The sequence below is a fragment of the Hesperophylax consimilis genome, chromosome 21 (genome assembly GCF_061612785.1).
Source record: "Hesperophylax consimilis isolate HC1 chromosome 21, BYU_Hcon_1.0, whole genome shotgun sequence".
NCBI lineage: Eukaryota > Metazoa > Arthropoda > Insecta > Trichoptera > Limnephilidae > Hesperophylax > Hesperophylax consimilis.
In genome coordinates, this window is record NC_142856.1 from 19,046,924 (window position 1) to 19,073,990 (window position 27,067).

Genomic DNA, 27,067 nt, shown 5'->3' on the forward strand with positions numbered 1-27,067 from the left:
AGCTCATGGGTGACCTTCCTGCTGACCGATTCCGAATCCAAAGACCATTTTATGTAACCGGCATAGATTATGCAGGTCCAATTTTAATTAAGTCTGGTTTAACCAGAAATGCCAAGAGTGTAAAATCTTACATATGTTTATTTATTTGTTTTTCAACGAAGGCAATTCACCTAGAATTAGTGACTAATTTAACTTCAATGGCATTTATGAATGCATTGAAAAGATTTATAGCTAGGAGGGGTAAACCCTCACGACTCTTTAGTGATAATGGAACTAACTTTACAGGTAGTGATAGGGAACTTACTGAACTATTTGATTTTTTGAAGGCATCTGATAAGGAAATCCATAATTTTTTAGCCCAGCAGAATATTAGCTGGAGTTTCTTGCCTCCCCGCTCACCGCATCACGGTGGACTTTGGGAAAGTGCAGTTAAAATGACCAAGTTACATTTAAAAAAAGCAATGCGGTCAACTGTTTTGACATACGAAGGCATGAATACCATACTTATACAGATTGAGGCTTGTTTAAATTCCCGTCCTCTGACTCCATTTTCATCAGATCCAAATGATTTAAACGCACTCACTCCTTCACACTTCCTTATTGGCGACAACCTGTTAGCATTGCCTGAGCTTGATATCCATCATCTGCCTACAAACAGGCTTAATATTTACCAAAAGATGTCTACCGTTGTTCAATCTTTTTGGCACAGATGGAGCCGGGAATACCTAGCAGAATTGCAGAACCGAGTCAAATGGCAAGAAGGACGTCAACGCAGTTTACAGCCTGGTGACATGGTCATCATCAAAGACAACCAACTACCTCCGCAGTACTGGAGGATGGCGCGAGTGACGGAGATCCACCCTGGTCAAGACGGACGCGTCCGCGTCGTCTCCTTGAGGACGGCCAGAGGTGTCACCAAAAGAGCCGTGACACAGCTCTGTCTACTTCCCATGGAGGATCCTTCCTCCAACCTGGATTAAGAACCAATTACAACACTAAAAGTGATGTTATGTGTGAATCAAAATGCCGTCAGGCTCAACAGTGCCAAGTGATAAGATATTTTCTCATAAGTGGGTGCAGCGCACCAGAAGTTTCTACATTATTAGACTTTTATTTTTTAATGTCAAGTCTGACATAGGGTTATATACGTTGTTATAAGTTTTTTGTTATTATTTTGATATCCATGTATTGAATATTGTTTATTTTTGTATGTGAACCTGTTGGGTAAATTCTGAGTACCAATGTTGCAATCTCTTCCTACATTATTTTATGAAAAACGACTATTCCTTAATACTCGTTTTGGGGCGGGAATATGTTAAGATTTCAGGTACTGAAATATTAATATTGGTGCTTGTCACCCTATGGGTGTGGCAACATTTATTTTTGTGTTAGCGATTGCCGGGGCAATTTCGTATTGCCACGGATTTTAATCGTTCTTCTCTTGTTACCATCCGTCTTGGGCGGTCGTTTTGGCAAAACGGCGGAGCTGCCAGGTTTTCACTTACATGTGGGTTATAAAACCGCGGAGAGAGATAGCAATATTGGGCTCACCTTACATGAGCTGCCCTACGGGTCTTTTTTATTGTTAAATAAAGACCAATATTCGAGAGCTGGAGTTATTATTGAAGAGTTACTCCAGTCATACTTCCTTGGAATCTGGTGACTCACCACGCCGGATTGCTCTGTCAGGAGAGTGAAGTTAAGATCCTGAACAATATATTCTGTAATTTTTTTGATAAAATAAATAAATTATTTAAAAAATATATATTATTAATACGCACATTCCTGGCAGGAACGCGGATACTGTCTGAAAAATAAAATAGATTTATTGCTGCGCTGAAGTTAAATTAAGGCTATTGCAAATTAGCAAATTAGAAACAAAATAAAGAGAGATTCTCACCTGCTTTTTTGGTTTGAAACACGTGGTCTATTTTGTATTCGAAATGTCAAGATTAAGCGTTGGCAACGCGTAAATTTTTATTATTTCTAGACACAAGCGCCAGCTTCTATAAAAGAGGAACATTAAAAAATCAAAAACAGTGAAAAATAATTGTATGAATTATCTTTGTTAACATTATTGATTATACTCTGTAAATTGATTAATTATATAAATATATTTAAAGTAAAAAAAAATTAATTGTCATATTAATTATTAGTTACATTAAAAAATATTATTTAATTGTTCACATACTTTTTGGTCCAGGGCTTTTTAAGTCTATGAACGGTGTGGTATATAACTATGATCGTTTGATATCTTGAATTTGAACCAAATACCCTATAATATTAATAATAACTTTTGACATTTCCCTTACATGCTGGTGGCAACATACGCCTCCAAGCGGTGTGAGTTGTGCGCCTTGGTTTTTTTTTACACATGAATGGATTTAATATAATGTTATTTATGTTACAATTTTTTTCTCATGCTTGAAAAAAATATTGCGGCTAAAAGCTCCGTCTTTAATGGTTTGGGTAATAAAATACTTGTACAATTGAATGACAAAGAATGTTACACGTCATTACAAAAATTAAGTAGGTTTTAGTATATTTTATGGATTTTCCCCCTTACCCCGCGGCTTCATTGTTGTTTCCTAAGCTAAACTTTTTATTCAAAAACATGCCTAAATAACTATATTAAATTTTATTTTATTTCCTTAGTTCCGCCAAAGTAGTACCCACCTAATTTGAATAAAGTAAATGGTAATAAAATTTCTTCTAGCCACTCGTATAGAATCAATAAAATGTTATGAATTCCAACATAAGATAATATCATCATTGGAAATTTGTTTAATTTACGTAATTAAAAATAAGAATGCTAAAATAAAAAAATTCCCAGTTGAAAATAGTTTCTTTTTATAGAAATTAAGGTGAATCAGAAGGTTTTATTAAAAAAAAATCGTAGCGTGGTCAGCGATCGATAATTACTGGTTATTTTGACCAAAGAGTTTCTGGTGACGTATGCCATAACGACTACTAGAAATGACAAAGTTTCATCAGACACAATCTAGTTATGCGATAATAAACTCTAAAGAAATTTATTGTAGAGCCCGTTATCGCATGACATTTTAATGTAAAATACGATCTTGTCGTCCGAAGAGATCGATCCGGAAATATGATCTACAATTGGGTCTGATGCAGGAGGAGAATTGCCAGTTCGTTGAGAATTCCCCACATTGCGTGAATTTTTGGGTTTTCAAGAATTTGGTATTTTGCGGGGAGAACTTTATTGTGGGGAAAATGGGGGGATTCGGGACATTTCTTGATTATACTAACATATTGAAAATATTCACCATAATTGTGAAAAATGTACCTTCTTTAAAAATTTTGGAACAAATTTATGTTTTTAAAGACTCAATGAAATAAAAAAAAACCAAAATATGTAGGTAATAAAAAATGCTAATTTCAATTGTTTCAATTTGGTATTTCGTTCTCCCCAATTTAAGGATTTTGAGCACGTATTGTGGGTATTTTAGAACGTATGCGTCGGCAACCCTGGCATTTGGCAGAGAGTGGCGTTTTCTATATTTTTCTTCAGTTCTAAAAGCTGCGCGGTGGTCGTGTTTCCTGTGGTCGGTGTAGGTTTGTTTGTATTTTTAATTAAAATACAACAAAGTGCATGGTAGTGAAAATGGTGAATTAGTGCTCCTGTTTATCTAGTAAGACTTTTCTTTGTGGTGAGTGCACTAAACTTCTAACACTAATTTTATAATCGTAATAATACATTTTTGTCTATCAATTTTGACGTTTGACATTTTGTGTTGAAAACTATTATTCAGCACCACTGGTTTGAGGTTATTTTGTGTTAAAAGCTGTCTCTGATAACACAAAAGACCTCATTGCATAAATTAATTATGCATTATGATGTATAATATATTTCCTATTATTTTAAATCTTCGGCTTTTCATTTGGTTTCTACAAAATACGTGATTCATTCCATATTTTACGGTAGTTACGTGTGTACAAATAATAATGGATGTTTTCTACCGTTTACCGCTATTCCAACTTCAACAACAATAGAGGTTAGAGTGGTCAGTAAATTTATGTAAAGAAAAAACATACAAAGGAATTGGGAAAGGAAGATAGATTTTTCATTTTGAAATTTGTCCGGTAACGTCCTCGTAAGCATATAATAACAATGCTACTATTTAGTGTGAATATTTTGAAATACTGCAACAATAAATTTCGGTGAGATCAGCATGAATTTATAAAAAAATAAATATCTGGTTATTGAAGAACAGAAGAAGTGAGGTTATATATTATGTCGCGAATACATTTGCGAGCCGAAAAACGAGCCGAGCCTCGAATTATGGGAAAGGAACTAAGCAACAGCAAATGACGCGAAACGCCGCTTGCGGTTGCTTCTTTCCTTTCCCATAAAGCCTGTTATAGACCACGCTGTAAGCGCGTTATGTTTTGGTGGCTTGGCCTATTTCAGCGTATCGCTCGCCATATATTCCCATTGGTAGTGTATGGCAAGCGATGTGCTAAAATAGACCAAGCCATGATGGGTATAGCGTAATTTGTTGCCTACCTCAAAAGGGAGTTAACTCTCCCAGTCCCTACCATGAATCCTAACCCTGAACAAATTCACTTGAAAATGATTCAGAATTCTATTCCCGTAATGCAAGAAGAGTTACATTGTATAATGTACATACGCTGTCAGGTATGAGAGGTTGAACGGCGAGGGATAATGATAATAATAATGTATATGAGATAATATAAACAATGCAAATTTCTTTTGTAAATAGTCTTTGTATTTATGTTAACGACGAAAAAGGGGGACAAGAGAACGGGGACGGGGAATAAGAGAAAGATTTAAGGTTAAACGCAATGTTTATGGATGGCGCTAATTTAATTATTTTATTAAAATGCACTTTTTACAAGTTGTGCTTTCAAATATTACGATGTATTATTTATTTGCGCCCGTACATACGCAATAATAGTAAATAGTTCAAAGCGTAATACCCATTTGCAGCACTACCAGAGGAATATTTTAAATCGAAATATCGATTTACCAAAGCAAATACGGGACGCATAATCGAATTGGCCGGATTTCAATGCTGTTCATAACAGACCAGCTCAATGACATTACAAATGTCATCCGAAGAAACGTGAAGTTAGAAACAGAACGCGAAATGCGAAAGTGACTTCTGTTTTTGAGGTTTGGAACAAAGTGGTGTCAGTCTAAAAAATCTTGCATGAATAACAATGAACCCACGCAGCAGCGTTGCCAGGTCAAGAGAAATTTCCCTAGATCTAGGGGAGAAAAAAAAATTCTAGGGAAAAGGGAAATTTTCACGAAATCAGCACAAATCTAGGGAAATTTCGTACTTTTTGGCAAAAATTTTTTTTTACATGAAAATATTATTGGGATTTCCAGTGAACATAAATGTATTTTCATTTTTATTTTTGGAATTTCCAGGAATCTTAAATAATGTTGATGTACATAAATGAAGCAATGTTATTTTTAACACTGACAACTCAAAATTATATTTATGTTCCTAAAAATATTAAAACCGGGGACTTCTTAAATGTTTCAGATTACGACTTTGTCTATGATCATTACAATAAGAAATTATCTTCTCTCAGCTTTTCACTTTTGGCTTTCCACTTTCGGCAATTTCACACAGGTACAGGTTTTTTCTCGCCAAATATTTCCACTGTCATTTCACTTCTGTTCTTCTGAGGCTCAGTTGCATCGAAAATAGTTAAAGTTACTTTTTAGTTAAGGTTAAATAAAAGTAACTTTTTTATCATTTCTTGCTTAAATGGGTTGTTTCAACTTCGTTTAAATAAAAGTTAACTAAATTGTTACAAAATAGTTACTTTTATTTAACCCAGCGATGTTGAGAGTTTAAAGTTAGATTTTGGTCAATTTTAGTTCAGCTGTCATCCGTCACCATCTTTCAAGGAACGAAATATTGTTTGAAGAGAAAATAGTTGAAAAAATGTCCGACAATCCGGGTTTTGATAATCGATTGATTTTAGAATATGTGGGAAATAGAAAAAAGAAACAATTTAATCCACGAACCGATGATTTTCTGTGGGAAGAGTTGGATTTTATCGCCAGATTTCGGATGTCGAAAAGTATGGTTAGGCAATTAACATCACTCATTGCTAATGACATCACAACGTCTACAAACAAGTAGGTTTATTTAAACTAATGTATCTAATAAGTTCTATTGATAATATACTAGCATAGTTATATTGTATGTAACTGACAAAATACATTTTTTTGTCATTTCAGAAATCATGCTGTTTGTGCTGTGGACCAGGTTCTAATAACATTGCATTTTTATGCAACAGGAACGATGCAAAGATGCACAGGAGACATCTCTGGGGTGCATAAAAGTACTGTCTCGCGTGTAGTAGACAGGGTTAGCAGAGCAATAGCCCGCCTTCGGTCACAATATATTGTATTTCCTCAAACAGAGAATGAAATTCAGCAGTGTGCCAACGAGTTCTACAGCATTGCTCGATTTCCCAACACAATTGGTGCCATCGACTGCACCCATATAGGAATTATCTCTCCTGGAGGGAACAATGCTGAGTATTACCGTAATCGAAAAGATTACTTTTCATACAACGTGCAAGCAATAGTGGATGCCAACTGCAAAATAACCAACATTGTGGCAAGATGGCCAGGTTCTACACATGACAGCACCATTTTTAACAATTCCAGAATTAAAGGAAAACTGGAAGATGGGCTCTATGGAGCCAGACACCTAGTTGGCGATCGTGGTTATGCGGTAAAACCGTATTTATTAACCCCACTGGCAAATCCTGTTTCTGACGCTGAACTTTTGTACAATGAAAGCCAAATCAGGACAAGAAATGTTGTAGAAAGGACTTTCGGGATATGGAAAAGGCGTTTTCCTGCAGTAGGAATGAAATTGAGAATCGATGCCACAAGAGTGGAAGCCGTGATTGTAGCCACAGCGGTGTTGCACAACATATGCACTAACAACAATGTCACAGAGCCACCAGACTTTGTCACCATTCTCCAAGAAATTGACGGAGGACATTTTCCTGAAAATGTTGGACAGGGTAATAATGACATACGACAAAATCTTGTCAACAGTTATTTTGCTCATTTATTGTAATTTTTTGTATAAAATAATGTATTAATTAACTTAAAAATAAAAAAGATTTACAAATAATAATAGAAAGAAAGAAAATAAATGTTTTAATCTATTGTAACGGGGAAATCATTCTCCTTTCGGTTTTCCTCTTTGAATTTTTTTACTTCTAACTCGTGTATATGTTTCATGTATTCAATTTTCAATTTTCAAAAATAGCTTCACAATGCCTGTATTCCTGTTCGTGAAGAATTTTTTTGTGCTCGAGGTCTAAATCTGTAGACAAATCTACAGATTTTTTTTGTGCATCCGCCAACTCCATGAAATTTCTGCGGACATCGTTTGGCGTGGATAATTTTCTTTTTCTTGATAGGCCTAAAAAAATATTACATTACATTAAAAACGTTAGATAGTAAGTACCTACTACCTTTCTAAATTATTTGTCTAAACTACCTAGTTTAGACAAATTTACTGAAACATTTAGTGAGATGCTGTTAAGATAATAAGATTCTATAATACTTAAGGCACAACTAAACTCACTTTTCAGGGATGGTGTTATTGGTAAGCGTTTAGTCGCTACACCTTGATACTCCGATGCACAAGGGAGTGGGGGATCTTCCACTGCCACCTATAAAGACATCATTATTCCATGTTATTGTGGGAAGAATAATTGGCTAACAGTTGGGGGACAAGTTCCATACTCATAGCGGGTAAATGAGTTCTCCCTTTTCAACACGTATTGTGCTTATGGAAAAGTTTTACCAGACGAGAGATCTGGGTTCGAGTCCCAGTTGCAACCGCTATCTTTTATTTTTTCTGTGTCATGTACATTTTCATATTTTAATTTAGATTATTATTATTATCTTCTTAAATGATATATTACATTGATGAGAATAACCTTCAAAAGTTAAAAAGAGAGTTTTCTTATAAAAAAAGTAGAATCAATTTTATTTGTACTTTTGTATGTAATTGTGGTGTCATTTCTCAATCAAATGCCACAATTAACTGTTATACTCTATTTTTTTTATTATTTCTTAATTGACAATGATTTTATGATATTTAATCAGTGTTTAGGGTATATTTATACCGTTGATATTAAATAAATAAATAAATTGTAAAAAATATTAACGTCTTTCTTACAAATTCCATCAAAAATGGTGTCTGAACATCCGCTTCTTCCACAGTTGGGTCTTCCGGTGTTTTGGGTCTTATGTGCAGGATCGGGGCGCACGGCAGAATTTCAGCAGCTTGAAAAAGGAATGTTGGATTTGGTTTTATAACATATTTTGTCATAAATAAATGATTATTCGCAATCCATAACTGTGAATGAAAGTAAAGATGTTTGGAATGCTAATCATACAGTGGATAGTATATAGAACTTACTTATAGAAGCATCGTCATCAAATTCAGAGTTGATCCCTTCCATGGATATTTGCATGGCACCTTGCATCCACGTTGTATTATCGCTGAGCTTGGATGGTGGTGGACCACCCCCAGTCTTTCGGCGTTCTTTTGTGAATTGTGAAGATTCCTGGAAAAAACATTAACTCATCATTTCAATTTTGAAACAATCCATGACTTCAGAAAACAATGTGTGACAATCTACAAACCTTTCTAGCAGATTTTTTCAAGTTTTCAAACTTGTTTCTAAGCTGTTTAGTGGATCTATAACGGTTTGCGGGACAGGAGGCGTTATATTTGGTTGTCAATAGTTCCCATGTCTGGTCCTTCTCTTTGACATGCACAGCATCGCTTTTTTTATTCAAAAGAATATTCTTGTGGGCCTCCACGAGCTCTCTCAGCAAAATGACATCTTCGGCGCTAAAGTTTGAAGATCTCTCTCTGAAAGTAAAGTTCGTCGTATTGAGAAGAAAATAATATAACAAGTCGAATAAAATACACATACGACAATAATAAAACCTACTTACTTTGTGATTGTTTCCATTTTTATTATTTATGTTTAACTGAGCTGCGAAATAACCTCAAAACTTCGTAAACGTCAAAGATGCGTCAAAGACAATGATAAAGCGCGTTGAACTGCAGTGTTGACACGCGTAAAAATAATTATGTGTTTATTTTTATTAACAAATATCAAATACAAGGAAAATTCGAAGCCATTTCGATGGCAACACTGGTAACTTTAAACTAACTATTTTAATGTTGGTGCAACTCAATTTTGTTGAATTTTAGCTTAACTTTAGTTAGGGCTTAAACTCAGTTTAAATATTTAACTTTAAACCTTACTTTAATTATTTTCGATGCAATTGGCCCTGAATCATCTTAAGTGCCAAACTGATAAACTTCAGTCTTCAACCTGTACTAATAATTCAAAGCTCCCTTGAGGTAATATTTCACTGAAACGGCGCTATACAAATAATTCATTATTCCAAATCTTCTTGTTCCTTGCTATAATCTAAATTAAAATCTTCGGCGAATGACTAGAAGTCATAATCACAGAAGTCAATATCAATGAATACAGCCCATCGATGCCTTAATCTGCAAAGCGTACATTTCCAAAGTTTGGAGGTGTTTTTTCACAAAAACAGCGCCTTACAAATAATCCAAATATTATTATCATTAAAATATGTTATTTGACAAATTATTATTCGCTTTTAATCTTCTACTTACCCGGTAAAACACAAAATTTCAGATTAAGGCATCGCTATGTTATGTATTGCTATATAAGAAAGAGAATAAAAAAAACAGTGACTACGTACTGGTGTATATGTGGCGTATTTGGGTATTCGTGTATTTTTATTACTACAAATAATATATGAAAGTTATCAACAAAAACTAAGTACTTTTTTTCAAAGCTCCCCCCCCCCTCCGGACGGACAGACGTTTTAACTAGCCAAGGTGGTACCCCCGGAATCTAGGGAAATCTAGGAAAATTTCGACTCCCAATCTAGGGAAATATTGCAATCTGGACCTGGCAACGCTGCCACGCAGTATACCTCTTTTTTGGAAACGAACAGCCGTCTCCTCACCAACGTCGAAAACACTCCTCAGCTCCATCCAAACCAATAAAATCACAAACAACACCAATCCTTCCCCCAAAAACCACTAAAATCTTACGCTAATTACCCCCCTAATTGCAGCCATTTTAATTGCAAAAAAATTTTTCACAAAAAAAAACTAAAAATCTCCTCCTACAACCAATTCTTAACTCATGTTGAAAGAGAAAGGGGCCTTTTTGGCCCGGAGCTCTGTATGCCATTATTTCAAAAAGTCAAGTATACCTCTTTCTCGTATAGCTATACCAACGCTGCAGCGGGGTATTAGGGAATCTTTATAAGTAATACTGATGATGTATTGTAGGTGCGTATGAAAATAAATAAACTTTGTGATTGCTTACGTCTAGTACTTGATTTTGCTAAAGAGGAAAGTTTTACTGTCTACTTGACACTGAAATGAGGAATACTTGGAGCAGGTGGATGAGTAATAGTTTGTGTATTTAGGAAGTATGTTTACGAGAGATGGGAAGGCTGACAGAGATATTGAAAGAAGGGTAAATGCAGGTAATTCCGTTAATGGAGGACTGAACGCCGTTGGCACTAACAAAAAATTGTCCAAAGAAGCGAAGTTAGCAATCCACAACGGAGTGCTGGTACCTACCTTGATGTATGGAAGTGAGGCATGGAACTGGCAAAGAAAGGATGAAAGTAGATTAAATGCTGTTGAAATGAGATCCCTGAGGCGTATATGTGGTAAAACCATGTTTGATCGTGTGAGGAATGTGGAGATCCGCAAAGAGTGCAAGGCTGATGTAAGCGTAATGAGTAAGATTGAGAAAGGGACGCTTAGATGGTTTGGGCATGTAGAGCGAATGAGCGAAGATAGGAGTGTAAGGAGGATATATGATGCAAATGCGAATGGTAGCAGAAGTCGGGGACGCCCGAGGAAGACATGGCACGATCAAGTGAATCAGATACTCGAGTCGGGCCATGTCAAGAGTCAGAATAATAGAAGAGTATGTATGAGACGATGTATGAATGTGAATGAGGCAAGAAGTGTGTACCAAGACCGAGTTGTTTGGCGGTCCGTCCTCTCAGCCTACCCCTGCGGGGAAACGGCGTGATGGTTAGTTAGTTAGTTTTTGACACTGACAATACGGTGTGTACTACGGTCATGCAGCTCCGCTCCGTTGTAACCTTTCTTACGTGCGAAGTTAGGAAGAAATATACGCACTCGAATAGATGACACGACGCGACGGTGACCGGATAACTTGAGATTTGGTTATTCATGCAAATAACACAAATCTTGACGTAAAAAATGCTAAAATTATTAATCCTTTATTAGTCGATGTTTTTTTTTACATTTTGTTTTTTGCAATTTACACTTTACAAGTACACAGACCATTCATTTGTAAGCACTCAAAGATAAACCCGATGGAAGTGTGTTATGGGTATTTTCCCGAAGTGAGCTCAATTTTTCCCTACTAGTGAAATTGATCAAACAATGTCAAAAAACGTAATTAAGGCGAAGCTTAATGCTAAATCACTATTTTAATTAATCTTTACAACGAATTGGTGTACATTATGAATACCAAATAATATGCTTTAGATAAATTGAAGGTTTTCCTATCGTTTCGATTGAGTAGAATACAAATAAAATAATAAATTACTCAATAAAAAATATAAATGTACACAACTAAAAAAAAAATATTTTTTCAATAGAAATGTATGAACACGTAAAGGAAACTACTTTTAAAAAATACAGTATTATAGATAGCTAATATTATCTGTGACAGTTTCACTAGATTAACTTTTTTGCTTTCTTATAAAATTATTTACAAAATAAATAAAAAAACAGTTTTGTGCTTGAAATCGAACGTTTCTAGATTCCGTTTGTCAAGCGATTTAAATGCCTATTACCTACAAGATAAGGTATACTAAGAATATACACTTATTTGTTTGCGCTCGTACATAGACAATTTTTATAACTACACATGTATTGCTACTTTAATTATTTAAATTAATTTCACTGGCCTATCTGGGGCTACGCTTCCAAGTAATTTATGTTCAGTGTTCATAAAATAGTCTAGACATAAAAAACATGACATTGGAGATGGATTCAAAGCAGCTTATCTTTTGACTTCATCTTTTAAAACTTTGTACCGGAGTTCTTTTGGCATAAATCAAAATGCGAAATTAATTGCTATTTTATCTCAGTAAGAAGATATTGACAAATAATGCTGAATCAACCAAAGATTTTGTGATTTTTTAATATTTTTTAAAAGATAAACTTTTGTTGACAATGTTTCTGATCAGTTTTAAGAGATCAACGAAAATAAGCTTGTTGTGGACGTGAGTATGTGCCCGAATTTAACTAAAGTTTTCCAATATAAGATTTCTTTTTTGAAAATATTTTAATTTATAAAAAGTCACCCGCTTATGTTTTTTATGTTCGCAAAACCGAAAAGTAGTCGAACGATATCGCTGAAGTATTACAATTTTTTTTTATTAGTGCCGGGAGTGTTTAGAGAGGGGTTTAAATGGTAGAAGAAATCGGGGACGCCCGAGGAATACTTAACGCAATATCTCTGCGCTAGAATGAGATACAGAGTCGAATTAAAGTTGATGTAATGTAGTGTTTTTAACAGTATCATTGCGGTATACAGTAGTGAATGGCGGAAGAAGTCGGAGATGCGCGAGAAAGACATAAGCAATAGCGAAGCATTGCGGGCTGTACTAGTGTATAATTTATTTAATTTCGTCTGTGGTCTAGGAGTCAAAAACTATTGTAATTTGACGACATCACTTTGTTTCAACTCGGTAAGTACTCTTAGTATCGCCCTGGTGAAAGACCGCCATTCAGAATAAACATTGACTTCAGTTGTGTTTTGCATCGAAGAAAAGTGAATGGCTGATTTATTAAAATCTGGTTTACAACTATTTATTAAATCAAACTTTTAGTACATTTCTAAAATATCGGAACACGTGTTCATGCTCCTACCTGACTTTATCTCGATTATATGCAATGACAAAATTTGAAAATATTTGTTCCGACATCGCGATAACACATTCGTGTTTTACTGAAAGTATATTAGGAATCCTATGAATTCAATCGTCAAATGTCTAAAATCCACTTTTTATCCGGATTACGAATATTTTGAAGATACTTTTATTAAACAACAGCGGTCATCGACATCTTGAAACACTTGGTTTTGCAAAGAAACACGTTCCTCAATTAAAGTCATAGACAAAACGTGTAATATTGGTAATATCTATGCCTAAGATCTACGTATGGATTATGTGCTAAGCTCGTCGTAACAACCAAGGGAGCAAAAAAAGCAATATACCGGTCCTAAGTGTGCCAGACAACAATTTTCATCAACGATGTCGTTATGTGCATGTAGTTGATATTCACATTTAGTCTTATGCTCCCATAACCACAAAAAGAGAAAATAGAAATGTGAATTTAGATAATAATTCGTGAATGACAGATATAATCGCTTTTTTGTCTCCCCTCGTATGTCTCGCTTGAGAGATCTAAACCCCTATCTCTCTCTCTCTCTCTCTCTCTCAAATTACTCCACACATTACGTCAAATCTAACCCTTATTTTATTTCTTAGTATGAATAAAAAACTATTACAACCCGCTCCCATTTATTGTACGGTACATTTTATTTACGGCCCTTACTTCTACTAAAATGTACACATAGAAACACGTCCTTACCTGGAGAAGGATGGTCGGGATTCCTTGGACAGTGAAGACCGGGCGCACTAATATATCCATTCTGGAAGAGCTAGTCATTCAAAATATACTATCAACTATCCACCTACAGCTAAGATACTTTGGACACGTGGCTCGCCAAACTTAGAAATCGAACCTAGAAAAGCTCATAGACACTGGCAAAGTGGAAGAAGAAGAGAAGCAGAGGAAGATCACCGGTGCGTTGGACTATCAAGACTATTACAAATGGTCCTGAACGTCTCCATGCAACGCGGGACCGTGGAGAATGGAGAATCCAGGTTTACCAGGGCAATATGCAATTCCAGTAATTTTTTTTAATGAAAGTTCACCTTCTAACTTAAATATCAGTATTTTTAATAATTTTTACAAATGCTGATTTCATAGTTAAGATTATTTTCGAAGTGTGTATTTTTCAAACTATCGAAATCTGACAGGGTAGGCGTGACGTCAAACGTACCTACCTCTTCCGTGCAAAGTTTTCGCGCGGCCGACCGACCCGTGGGTTTGCGGTGTCAGAACCCGCCGACCAATCACAGGGCGTTTAAGTCTTATAATCATTTTTAATTGACGATTTATTAATTATCATTATTAATTATTATTAGCAAAGTGCCCATAACATTTTTTACTCCAAATGTGCTAAGGAAATAGCTGGTTAAAGTTTGTCGGGTACGTGCCGATACACCCTGTATATATATTAAAACTTATATATTCAAAATCAGCGTTTGTTGGGAATATAATGTGTTTTTAAAGCCATTATATTTTCACTCAATTTCCTTATTGGAATGGAAGGCTACGATCCTCAACAAGAAGAAGAACGTTTACTCACCCTTTAGTGCGTGAGGTATTTTACCTACAACTAGTTCCTAAACTCAACATTCATAAAGTGCCAACATGATACTTACTTATTATATCTCCATCGTACCCGCCAAGGCAATGCCTACAATGTTGCACTGTTTACGAAGCGAGTACATCGATGTATGGCCGAGTACTATATTTAGCCACAGACTTTGTACGCCGCGCTGATACCAAAAGCAATATCTGCGTACTTTATTAGTTATTAAGTCAAGCACGGTGCTTGTCATTGTCATTACTCATTAGTCAGTAACGACTATTCGCTTATATGCGTTATCCCGGATAAAATCTGTATTATGTATTATTTGAGTTATAACATAATTGAGTTATAAAATAAATAAATGCATGTACGGGTCGAATCTTAGTGTTGTGTTATGTAATTACTAACTTGTGGTAAAGCATTCTTCATTGACGTAAATACAATATCCAATAAATACAACACTAGACTCCACGCTCTATTTCATGTAGTTGCTTCTCGAACTATTTTTTTGTCCAATTCTTGTTCTCAGAGATTGTATCGTGTAGGAAATAATATATATTTGTTGGGTACCCACATTACAACAAACTAACAAATTTATATTATTACGTCCATGTGAACGTGGTTACAGTAATTATGTAATCAATAATCATTAACCTTCCGTAAAGCATTATTTGCTACGTTCATTGTTAATTACGTTTCCATCCACCTAAAACCGAATGCCCTTAGATTACAACAAGACCATAACAACCTAACAAACTATCAAATTATAACATTCAAAGTCGGGAGAAATCTTACGCAGATGGCGATAAGGTTGAAATTATTAGCCTATTTTGATTTATCTGTAAATAGGATAAAAGTCACTTTTATATATATATACATATAGTCGCTATCCGCATTTGTTTGTACGCATAGTTCTAATACACTACGCAACGGATTTTGATAGGGTTTTCACTACCATTTAGAGAATTACTTCCGGAAGGTTTATACAGGGTGGCGCAAGACTACTTTTTAAATTTATTATATTTTTTATTTCTATTTCAGAATTTTGTGAAGAAAACTTAGGGAATTTTATTTTGAAAATCAATGGTCAATTGTTTTGACGCAGCGTGCTTATCGTCGTTTTTTTTTTAATGTGCGTACTGGACCTTCAGCACCAAGAATAAACCGTCTGGTTGCAAATTTTCGACAACATGGTACAGTAAGACACCTTCCATGTACCGGAAGACCACGTACGGTCCACGCGGAAGGAAATATCCAACGTTTTGTGGATAGTGTGCAGGACAGTCTAGAAACATCAACAAGAAGAAGTTCGGCACAACTGGGGTTATCGCGGAGGTCCGTTCTGAGGATTTTGGCCACATTGCACATGTTTCCGGATAAGATTCAGCTTGTGCAAGAATTGAAACCGATAGACTACCAACAACGGCTTGATTATGCCATTTCATTCCGACAAAAGCAGAAGAAAATCGCGATTTCATTAACAATTTGATAATGAGCGATGAAGCCCATTTCCAATTGAACAGTTTCGTAAACAAGAAAAATTGCAGGATATGGGCTACGGAGAATCCAGTTCATCAGCAACAATTACACCCACTTAAGTGTACTGTTTGCTGCGGTGTATCATCTGAAAGGATCATTGGTCCATATTTCTTTGAAAATCCACATGGCGCCTAAGTTACGGTTAATGGTGCTGAATATCGAACGATGCTGGACAATTTTTTGAGGCTATCTGTAGAAAACCATCCACAGTTGTGGTTCCAACAAGATGGAGCCACAGCCCACACTACGGAACCTCTTTGGCGACCGCATTATTTCGCGTAGACAGTTATGAGCCTTAGTCGTAAATCACGAAATATAAGTCTTACATGTAAGTCACTAGTTATTATGAATCGTAGTCGTAAGCCAGCTGTATTTATATGATATCCGCGTCAGTCTGTTTGTGCGCTTAGATCTTCTAACTACGCAACGGATGTTGATTCACAACATAGTTTTTTTACTATGATTTTGATAATTTCTTCCGGAAGGTTTACATATATACTTGCATATTGTATTTTTAGAAAATAGACAAAAGTCGAGGTTTATCCTAGAATTCACAACCTCAAAACTTTACTCCAAATCATTCACAACCCCGAGCGACGCCGGGTACACGTTGGCTAGTTATTCAATAAATACATTTGTACAGCGCCCTTGAGGTGATTTTTCACGAAAACTGCGCTATATTATAAAATTGGCCTAATATTATTATTATTATTAAAGCAGCAAACACTCTTGAACGGTGAATTCTATATTCACGAAAAAAGTTAATTATCAGAAAATTTGGACAATCGATTAGTGGAAAAGATTTTTGCAGATGGAATAATGAAATTGAAGATTTAAGAGGAACGGCTACGTACTTTTTTCATAAAACACGAAAATTTGGATATGCGGCCAAAATACCAAAAATTAATAAAAATATTATCTTTTATATTTATTGGTACAACTTTTGACAAATAAATTAAAACAGATATCCTAGGTTCGATTTTCAATAGAAACCGTTATCTTTTTATTTTTCTCTGTCTTGTTCTGTTTCACTTTTCGTTTAGATTTATTATTATTATTATTATATTCTTCAATGATTTTTTTTAGGCATTTCACTTGTTTATTTGTGTTTTGAATATGATATTAAAAAATTCAATTTAGCATAATTTTAGAGACAGCTTTGGCATTTTTCGTGAGTTAACCGTAATTATTAAAAAAAAAAATTGCCGCACCTACTGTTTGAATATAATGGAAATTAAATTAAAAATGGGTATAAATTTTAATTTATATACGACAACGTGTTCCAAAGAAAATCAGTCGTTTGTAATTTATATCTACTTCCATCAAAGCATTTATATTTCATCATATTTTCATAGGAAATAGTATTTTTTTAAATAATTATCACTAACTCACAAATAACTGCCGGTTAACTCTAAAATCGTGAATGGCCTATGTTTTATAATACAAAACACAAATAAATAATGTAGCATATATCCGTATTAGACATTTGATATACCTAATATTGGATTATCTAGTTTGATTGGGTACATTGGTCTTTAATCCAAATTTAAGGTTTGTATAAATTCTGGTATGGGAGTTTTTATTCGTAGTCAAAATGAGTTAGTCAGACAGGTGTGTTGACCTACAGACAATAAAAACACTGTGAACGAACGAGAGGCAATTTGGGTTGCCCAACACTTAAGATGAAACCAATCTCCATTTTGTTACTACTCTTGCAACGTTGCATTACGTTATACTGACTCAAGCGAGGATAATACTCAATCCACAATGGAGTGCTGTTACCAACCCTGATGTATGACAGTGAGGCATAGAACTGGCAGAACTGAATGCTGCAGAAATGAGAGCCGTATGCGTGGTAAAACCAAGTGAGACCGTTTTACAAATGAGGAGATACGGAAAGAATGCAAGGCTGGTGTGAGCGTACCGAACATTATTAATAAAGGGACGCTTAGAGTGTTTAAAAAGAAGAAAATAATATAATGATCGAAGAATTCGCGGACATGGGTTAATCAAGGGTTAGATCATGAATATCATGATGAGAGTCAGAACGGCAGAAGAGTAGTACCTATACGATGCATGAATGTAAATGAATCAAGGATCGTTTGCCAAGAGATAGTTATGTAGCGGGTAAGTTTTTAGATTCTCACGGCCAAAAGCATTTTTGTTGTTTGTTTTTGGGGTGTTATGCCGTGTTGCGCTAACTCCTTCTTTAGCCGACGTTTCGGACAGCGTTGCAGTGTCCATCATCAGGGCAGATCCGGTAGATCACACATCTTCGGATCTACCGGATCTGCCCTGATGATGGACACTGCAACGCTGTCCGAAACGTCGGCTAAAGAAGGAGTTAGCGCAACACGGCATAACACCCCAAAAACAAACAACAGTTATGTAGCGGTCTATCCTCTCTACGTAACCTTTCGGGAAAACGGCTTGATGGTTCGATAGTTAACATTAATAGGTAGGTATAATCAATATGCAAAAAAATGTCTGTCACGGAACGCCTGGCAGATGTGAAACATGGAAATAGATTTTTATTGAAAGAAGTGAAAATGAAAGTAAACAAGTCTTTATATTCCATTGATAATAAAATAAAGAATTTATTATTATTAAAATATATACAAAGAAACACATCAATTACAAATTAAAAATTCATCATCTTCATCTCTAAATAGTATAAAACAAAGTCACTATCCACGTCTATCTGTTTGTGCGCTTAGTTCTTCTAAACTATGCAATGGAGTTTGATAGGGTTTTCACTATCATTTAGAGAATTTCTTCCGGAAGGTTTATATTTATTGCAATTAGAGAAAATACGAGCAACGCCTCAGCTAGTTTAGATCTATTTAGATCCATTGTAATTTTAGTGAGAATAAAAGAAAATTCACCGCACAGAGTTTTGGAGGCCGAGCGGAAAGAGCCGACGAGTCACGAGGCTGGCCGAATGAAGCGTTGTTCCGTGTTGCCACGTTTGCTACGCTACGCTAAGTCGGTTTTACACTCTAGACGCGCCAACAGATATTTCTGAACAGAAAAAGGTAGGTAAATAGCGTTAATAGTAAGTTTATTGAACGCGTGACATTATTATTTGTCATGAGATAATAATATACATAACATATTATGTGATAAGGTCGCTTGCCAACTTTGATAAGGAATTATTGAGAAAGGTCACTTATCAGAGCTGAGATCGCAAAACAGTATAACTCTCATTCTTGTACATAAATAAATAAGTATGTAGGTACTTACCTTAGATATCCAAATTACCTACAACAAAATACATTTTAGCATGACATTAAATCCTATGATAGACCACGCTATATTTTCTTGGGTTCCATGATAACTCAACACAGTGACAATTCAACACACCTTTAAAAAGTGATATAAAGTCATTAGAAACAGTGAAAAAAAAAACCTAACCTAACCTACTTAACCCAGTTGAATGGCTGATAAAGACGTTGTTTGAATGGTGAACGCTGCAGTCTCAAAGAAAAGAAAGCTAGCAGTTCACAGTACATTTCTAGTACCAACCCTGACGGTAGTCATACATGGAATTTATAGAATAAGAACGGCAGAGTAGCACCAGGACCCCTGAAACGTTTGTGTGGTGCAACTACGTAAGATCTACGTACAAATTCTGACATTAATAAAGGGAAGCTTAGATGATGAAAATGAGTACCGTACAAGAACCCCAGCTGCTCCCAACCGTCTGGAGCCAGTAGACTATGGCATCCAGAATTGTTGAGGTATGTTGTGAAGCTGAAGGTACTGGAGAGGTCATGGCTGTTCAGATCTTGTCACAGAACAAGGCTAAAGCCGTTTCAAGGAACGTTTCGATTCCTAATGGTGGTAATTCACCAGGGCGATACTGAACGTATCTACCACTCTGGAATTTTCCTCAAATAGGCTACATAATTTAAAATGGGCATTCCTAGAGAAAACCTAAATTACGATAACGTACTTTGTTCATTAAATTTAATAAAATTATCTGATCGCAGAATTATTTCCGATTTAACCTGTTTGTATAAAATCATTAATTCAATGTTTGATACCCCTGATTTATTATATGTAATCTCTTTTCATACTCCAAGCAGGTTAGTTACAAGACAGTACCTACCATATTATTGCAGCAATTCTATATCAACGTCCCAATATCACACTCCTATTCGACGGATTCAACAGCTAGGAAACAAATACTCAGATGTTGTTGATATATTTAGTACATCAATTTCAATATATAAGCAATAAGCATACCCTATTGAAGTTTTTTCATCAACTAGTGGAATATTTTGTTTAGAACTGTCCCGGAAAGAAAAGGGTCCTGGGTTCGAGTCCCAGATGTGACCGTTTCCTTTTCTGATTTTTCTGTTTCAGATTTTCGTTTAGAAATCACTAATATTGTCTTCAATATTTACTAATTGTCGAGAAAATACAAAATAAATTTAGACGATATCACTACATGAGAGAGTTCGAGAGCTTTGCAAACCATTTATAAATAAAATATTACAATTTGAGGTTTTACTCAATAAAGTTATTCCGAAAAATAAATATTCACGTATTTTTGTTTGAAAATTTGTTAGCTTAGAAATATTTTTGATGCTTTAATTGAATACTGCGAGTAGAACTCAGCTTGGCCTTTATAATAATAATAATAATAATAATGATTTATTGTCTTCTTTTCATTAGTAACATATAGAGATAATGATATCCTTACTGGGATCTCCCGTGCTGAAATAGTAGAGCATTTTTTTATAAGTCTGCTCATAAAAATCCCTTATCGGTTTTGTGGTTTAATCTAGTGTCAAATTAAATTTATTACCAAATTATCGTAAAACATTTAAAAATTTGTGCTTGAACTTATCAAAATTAAATAAATCACACTTTTTGGCGACATGTTTTTCTTGTATAAATCAAAAGTAGACGGCTGATGTTAAGCGGTAATTTAAACCTTATCGCCATCTACATAAGGAGTGTTATTGTTAGCTGGCCGATTCCAAATGCACCACGCATCGCCATAAGTATATTTTGTAACGTGATCGTGTTCAGTAGGTACTCATTTTATGATACAATTAAAAACCGTAATTAATGTAGTGTTATTTTTAATTTTATCGTATGTGATGTTGAGTATTTCTATATTGATGAATTAGTAAATAATTAAAACTACTTAGCTTTTTTAATAAAAGAAAGACAAACATTTCCGGGTTACGAATAATCTGACGATATTTAAAAATCTCCTATTACCATCACAGTAAGCTGAAAATGTTGCTTGTGTTGTGATGAGGGACTTAGCCAGCCGAGGAATTGAACACACTATGCCTGGGTGGGATCCAAAGGCGATGTCAAGTCAGCCACCGACCGGTCAAATAATAATATATTCCTAGTCCATTCATGATGATAATGGTTACATTTCCTAACATTTCACCTTCTTCAGAGACCTCGTTTTATGATGCGTTTAATCGAGAATGTACAAACCTTGAAAAAGGCTTTTGGAATGTTGAAATCAAACACTTGGTAAGTAATCAATTTGAGTAAAGGTCCGTCTACACTCAATCTTACTTGCACAAACTCTAATTTGCACAATTAAGCGTATACGTTAAGACAGCATAACGGTATACCGCGCAAACGGCTTGCACGAATGTTAATTTGCGCAAACTAAATTTGCTCCAATTTGCAAAATTAAGCAAATATGTTGAAGCAAAACTGTATAATGCGCAAACGGCTTGCATACGCTTCAAATGATTACGACTTTTACACAAACTAAGCATGCAAGTCGCTTTCGTATGGACGCCGCACAGTATTACAACGCCCTTGAGGTGTTTTTGCACAAAAACAGCGCTATACAAGTCATCCAATTATTGTTGTTATTATTATTATTACTATACCGTATTTTTGCGCAAAATTTTGGACAAACTGATTGCGCATGCAAGTCGCTGCGTGTAGATGGATCTTAAGGCGACACAATACCCTGATAACGGGGATTTGCCCCGACGCTCACATTTTAATTATTTCTGATGAGCTTATTACTAAAATCTTAAATGTTTCTCGAGGGATTCAAAGGGATGCAAGTTATTTATATTTAAGATGAATAAAAACAGGACCTTACCATTAAATATATTATGTAAAACGATAAGTACATTATATTAAATGTAAAATGTTGTAAGATAAGCGGCAAGTACCAGATTTTATTTTTCTAGACGATGAATTAGTAACTTCCCGACGAATCCCTCAAAAAAGATTAGAGATTTTATTAATGTATTCATACGAATTAATTAAAATAAAAACACGCGCGAAAATTCAATTTCTGGCCAGATACACAAAAATCAACCGCCAGAACTTCAAAACTCTGGATTATGCGTAGTATATTTGTGTGCGCGTTGACAAGGAGTTACTACGTATTGATTCAGACGCCGTCAAAGTTCCGGCCTGTAAGGTTGTGTGTCGCCCGGCCCGTCGCTTCGGTCATTTCTTTTACGTATTTTTTTATTAAATCAAACGATTACTTTGAAATCTATTAGTGAAATTTTCTGTTTTTTATAATTTAACTTCTTCCTCAAGTGAGTATATGTTTCACCAATATAAAAGAATACATTATATTTTTTTCAATTGTTTATTCTTAAAATGTGTACAGTGGTTATGTTTCAGATAAATTTGGACATTGTTAAAAAAATATGAAAACAGTTTATTTAGTAGAAGTTTTTTAATTCTTAAGTTTCTTTATTTTAATAGTTAAATATTACCTTAAATATTTTTTTTCGTAAAAAGTATTTCAAATATAATAATTATAAACAGTGTAGTTTCTTTTTACATATAAATTATATTATTTGGCTTTCAGTCACACCAATTTTTGGGCACGGAAAAATTGGAACTGATTGTGAAGAACTCAGACATGCTATAAATACCTAATATAATATTTTAACAAAAATTAAATGCGTAAATGTGTAGGCACTTGAGAAAAAAGATGACACTAAAGTATTGTCGTTATGTTATTATGTATCATTTCTAGCCCAAGTAGACTTTTTTACTATTAATCCGTTTTTTACGACACTTGGCGAGCTGGCTGGCAATCAGCGGCACAGAATGTTATAGAGTGGCCCCTTCACTAGAATCGTTTTCCTTTATTTACGCCCTACTGGGCTTTTACATAAATTTCTAATTATACAGTCATGTTAGTTGTAACAATGGTATATCTAATAAATTATGGTAAAATAAAAGGAGTTTTTTACTAAGGAGTGGTATTCTCTTATATTTCAATTAAGTGTTTGTGAAGAGTTCGTTTCATTACTAATACTCCAGGGCAATTAACGATTCGCGATCGTAATTATTCCGGTAGTCCCAATTTTTTTTATATATTTTATAAACTGGTCCCCTGATGTAAAATATGAATTTCCGACCTTGGCACACCTGTGCTCGCGCCGCCATTTTGAAAAAAACCGGCCGAAATCGCTCCAAAATCTAGTTTTTCCAAAATATCTCATTCCCAATGCAAATTTCGGCCAAATTAGCTAGACAATTAAAGTAGAAAATAAAATTACTTACAACTTTTGAGAAAACAATTTTCTTCAATCTCTAATAGGTACCGAGGTAGAAAGTCATAAAGGTGCGTATATTTTTGAAAAAAACAAGTTTTTTGCGCGACTAGCTTTGGTTTTTTGTAAATATCTCGTTTCCAGTACAATTTTGTGAAAAAAATTATTGATACTAATTTTGTAGAAAATAAAATTTCATAAAATAAATAGGTATTTAATTTATGTGTTTTAACTCTAATACGTATCCAAGCTCTAATCCACCAAAACCAGTTAAATTACCCAACAACAAATTTTTGAAATTCGAAAGTTTTTTTTCCATAAAACAAAAACTCTACATCGAAAGTTTTTCTCCATACAGAAAATTAGACATATGTCACCTATAAAGTACCTAAAGTCATTCGAATATTAAAAAGAGTCATTAATCTTTTAAGTTTAGATTGTTAGATCATTTGTTGTAGATAGAATTGTGCAATTATCTCCCCAAGTTACTGCACTTACTTACGTTGAAATGATTTTCAAATTTAAGGTAAAATTGAACCAATTTATAATAAATCTCTTGGCTAATATATACTTACGTTTCAGTTAAATATGGGAAAACAGAAGACAAAAGGAGTTTTATCCCGAACAAAATTACGGCACCAAGGAAAATGTTTAGCGGAATGGAGAAGGTACTACTTAAATACACACATAAAAGTAGATCTTTGGGATACATTTTTTACAGAACATAATTGTACAATGTCAGCTTAAATAATTTTATATATGTAGATATATACATATATACGCAGTCGATAAACTTCTGAGCATATTGAATTTGGAGTATAAGAAGTAAATTAATTTTGATTTCCGGTGACATATTTTTATTTTTACCGAAATGCAGTTTTTACACCAAATAAGCTCAGGAATCGTTGGTGAAAGTTTGTCGGGCATGTCTTAATACATCTCTAAATAATTAGGGAATAGAGACAGTTTAAATAATTAACAAGTATTTCTCATTTTAGGAAAAATTCCGCAAGACTTCATCCAGATAATATTGCAAATAATAAAGAAAATACGAGTATTGTGTTAAACGCTATACCGACACTCAACATGGTAATTTTTTCACAATTTCTGTAAATATAAAGTAAATAATATTAATTTTATATGATTAAATAAGCGCTCTAAAAAAATTAACAAAAACTGACATTATTTTTCAGCACGGACCAGAGATGAATGAACCTGAAAAGTTTTCACTATTTGCTGGCTCTAGTTCTTATGACACTAACGTGCATGCCGTTTCCAGCCCAAACCTTAAAGTAAGAACACTTTATTTTAAAACAAGACTAGCTCAGTTTGTAGAAACCAGCCACCGCAGATTTACCTTGAAGGCAGCCATTTGTTTGTTTTGCCAAATATAATATAATGACCGTACATATTTACATGCAAAGCTTCCAACAAATAGTCTTCTTACAGGATGTACAAGAGACTACACCAGATACAAACGCCTGGGATTCCTCAACTTTCGGGCTTAGCACTCATGATATTGAAGTTGATTCCTTCCCAATTTCATACGAGGTATGTAAAAGCAATATAAAGAGAAACATAGTTGAATAGAAAATTCTATTTTATATGTTTGAATGATGAATCATTTTACGCTGAAGAAGTAATGTGAAAATATACTTTTTTTTCTTTTAGGTGGAAGTTTGTCAACCGTTCAAGACTGAGATGTTGATTGAAGGCCGTAGATTGGTTAACGTTGATATGTTTCTAAAAAAACTCAAAATATTTAGTCAACATTGCGAAAATTTTGGATGTAGTCTAAGAAATTTGGAAATAGTAAGCGAAAAAAGAACTGGTCTTATTTCTAAATTTACAATAAAATGCAATTTTTGCAATTATCAAAGCTTTCTTTCGACCGATGATGATTGTGCATCTTTGGATCTTAATAGATGTGCGGTGTCTGGGATTATGGCAATTGGTGGGGAACAGTACCAGTTGGAGGAGTTTTTAGCAGCAGTAGACATACCAACAATGTCTCCAAAACTGTATACGAAAATACATTCAGAAGTATCTGAAAAATGGCAGGAAACTTCTATCGATTGTATGGCGTTGGCAGCTGCTGAAGAAAGGGATGCAGCATTAAAAGAAGGAAGAGTCAACAAAAATGGAACCGCCATGATTGACGTGATTGCAGATGGATCCTGGGGTAAGAGATCATACCGAACAAACTATTCCTCTTTGTCAGGAGCAGCGGCAATTATTGGAAAGAAGTTTGGAAAGGTATTGTTTATGTCAGTTCGTAACAAATATTGTTGTATTTGCGCTCGAGCAGAAAAAAAAGCCACTGAACCTAAAGGACATGTATGTTTTAAAAATTACACCGGCTCTTCAAGCGGCATGGAGTCAGATATTCTTCTCGAGGGTTTTAGGGAATCGATTAAAGAATACAACTTAATTTATGCTCGGCTAGTATCAGATGGAGACTCCAGCACGTATTCCAAAATATTGCAGGCCCGACCTTACTTGGACAATACAGTGGAAAAGATCGAATGCAGAAATCACGTGTTACGTAACTTTTGTACAAAACTACGCTCTCTTGTCACTGACACAAAATATCCCAAGAATTTGAGAAAATTATTGAGCATTAGTAATATTATGTCTCTCCGTAAGGCTGTTACCTGTTCAATCAAATACAATAAAATTTCTAACATTCCCTTGTCGAAAAAAATCGAAAATTTGCATAAAGACATTATAAATTCACCCTATCACGTTTTCGGAAACCATGACAAGTGTAGAAATTATTTTTGTTCTGCGGAAAAGACGGGTGACTCCAGTTTATTGAAGATGCTTAAAGGAAGCCCGCTGTGGCTAAGAATCGTTTTGATAACATCTGCTGTCGGTGCACATGCACGCAGTCTCATACACGATGTGGATAGCAATGTCGTTGAACGATTTAATGGCATAATCGCCAAGTTCATAGGTGGAAAGAGGATAAATTTTGCAATGAGGCAGTCCTATGAGGCACGATGCCATGGTGCTGTGGTTTCTTTTAATACAAGAGCCCCACTGTGCAATTTACAAAAATCTTTTTATCATAATCCTAGCACACGTGTGAAAATTCTTGAAGCCAAACGTCAAAAAAGAGTATTGAATACACAACGGTATATGAGGAAAAAGATTCGTGTTCTTCAACAAATGTCTAAAAATGAAGAAATTCATGGTGTCAATGTCAAGCAACCAGATATACTACCAGAATGTTTCCAGAAGAGCAAAGAAGAATTTCTTTTGAATTTAAGAGAAAATATTATAAACCGGGACAAAATCCAAAAAGAAACCATTTTGCAGAGAGATTCTGGTGAATGGTTGCAACTAAGGCGGAATATGTTAACGGCTTCCTTATTCGGAACTGTAGTCAAAAGAAGGGAAGA

The 27,067-nt window shown here is 34.8% G+C and overlaps 1 protein-coding gene and 1 long non-coding RNA gene across 4 annotated transcripts in view; both read left to right on the forward strand.

The window, feature by feature from the left end:
- The first annotated feature begins 3,512 nt into the window (after positions 1-3,512).
- Positions 3,513-27,067, forward strand: part of l(2)k09913 (transmembrane protein 53-like lethal (2) k09913) — a 72,505-nt gene continuing 48,950 nt past the window's right edge. For both annotated transcript variants that reach the window (XM_089644705.1, XM_089644704.1), the window contains exon 1: positions 3,513-3,671. The gene's annotated coding sequence lies outside the window, so the exon portion shown is untranslated. The remainder of the gene's footprint in view (positions 3,672-27,067) is intronic.
- LOC149413697 (uncharacterized) lies at positions 24,134-25,549 on the forward strand. 2 transcript variants are annotated; one of them, XR_016304211.1, is made up of 4 exons: positions 24,134-24,331; positions 24,662-24,752; positions 24,857-25,214; positions 25,335-25,549. It is a non-coding gene; the product is annotated as an uncharacterized LOC149413697 (long non-coding RNA). The 2 variants fall into 2 exon arrangements; XR_016304210.1 differs by having other exon boundaries at positions 24,857-25,549.